General features: G+C 68.6%; 1 protein-coding gene across 1 annotated transcript in view; it reads right to left on the minus strand.

Moving 5' to 3' along the window:
• The window catches only part of NEK1 (NIMA-related kinase 1), a 50,417-nt gene extending 50,328 nt beyond the window's left edge, over nucleotides 1-89 (minus strand). Inside the window, exon 1 of the mRNA XM_010569946.1 lies at nucleotides 49-89. The gene's annotated coding sequence lies outside the window, so the exon portion shown is untranslated. The remainder of the gene's footprint in view (nucleotides 1-48) is intronic.
• Between the last annotated feature and the right edge of the window lie 1,289 nt (nucleotides 90-1,378).

A 1,378-nucleotide genomic window follows, 5' to 3' on the forward strand; every position in this document is an offset into this window, starting at 1 on the left:
AGAGGGGCGGCCCCGCGCCCCGCCCGCCTCATCCCCACCCCGGCATACCTCCCCGCTGCGCCTGCCACGGCCGCGGCCGCTCCACCGAGCCTCACGCCCGCCGCGGGTCCGCCCCCTCAGCCCCTATTGGCAGGCCCGCCCCGCACCTCGGCTCCCATTGGGCGGCCTGTGGCAAGGCGGGGCAGCAGATGCGCTCGACCGCCCTTTCCCGCGTTAGCGGTGCTTCACCGTGGTAACCGCACGGCCGGGAGCCACGTGACGGGCGGGGCTGGGCGCGTTTGCGTTTAAGGGAGGGGGAGATAAAAAAAAAAAAACCCAAAACCCGGCTATCAGTCTTCGGCGAATCAACGACGACCCGCGAGGGCGCGCAGCCTGGCACCGGCGCCTCCTCAGGGACTGCCCCGGGGCGGGGACTGTAGGGTCCCAGCGGGGCTGTGCTCAAGCCTTCGCGGGGAGGGAGTGGAGGCTGCCCAGGGCGGCTGGCTCCCAGGTGGCTTCTCTGGTTCCTCTGCTCCCCAGCCGAAAGGGTGAGCCAACGGAGGGAACGAGGGAAGGCTTGGGACTCGCAGCGCTCGCTCGCTCTCGGTCTTAAGCGTCTCGATCCGCCACCCCGCACGCCCGCTGCAAAGCGCCGCTCAGACTTGTCAGCCTTTTACATAAACGACCGTGCGGGTATTTTATAATTTTTTCCTTGGGGGGAAAAAAAACCCAAAACCAAAACGAAACACCTAACCTGCCGCAGTGTTTTGCGGGAACCTCCATCCTGTCGAGGAACGCTAAGCAAACTCTTTACCGGCCCCAGTACCTTGGCAGGCACCAGGTGCCCGCCTGAGGGGCTACGCGCTCAGCCCGCGATCTGCGTTTCACCTGCGGACTAACAACGTTTTTGAGCTCTCGGGACCCTACGTAAGGCGGGGCGCGCGGTGTCCCTGACACTTCAGGCGCGCCGTGGTTTCGCCAGAAGCCAAACGATGCTGCGATGTACCGAGCCACCTCCCGTCCCTGGGAAACCGCCTCCCGCCCCTTCCGAAGCACGGCGGCTTCCCGCTGCCCCGTTGCCGCCCGCCCTGCGCAGCGGCCAGCTGTAACCCGGGCCCGTAACCCGCCCCTCACAGAAAGGGCCGCCTCCGGCGTGGAAGGGAGCCCGGCGACCGAGCGCGGGCCGGGCCGGCGGCACCGGAGCGGAGCAGAGAAACGGCTGCAAGCACCGACCCCGCCACCAGCCCCCCTCACCGGGCACGCGCCTAACAGCCGCTCCGCTCTGCGGCCGCCGAGAGGCCACGCCCCTCCGCGTGGGCGAGCGGCCGAGGTGGAGGGACGGACCCGTGTCGGCAGCGGACCGCGGGAACCGGAAGTAGCGGCGGCGACGCTGAGTCCA

The sequence above is a fragment of the Haliaeetus leucocephalus genome, unplaced genomic scaffold (assembly GCF_000737465.1).
Source record: "Haliaeetus leucocephalus isolate CR32 unplaced genomic scaffold, Haliaeetus_leucocephalus-4.0 Scaffold284, whole genome shotgun sequence".
NCBI classification, from domain to species: domain Eukaryota; kingdom Metazoa; phylum Chordata; class Aves; order Accipitriformes; family Accipitridae; genus Haliaeetus; species Haliaeetus leucocephalus.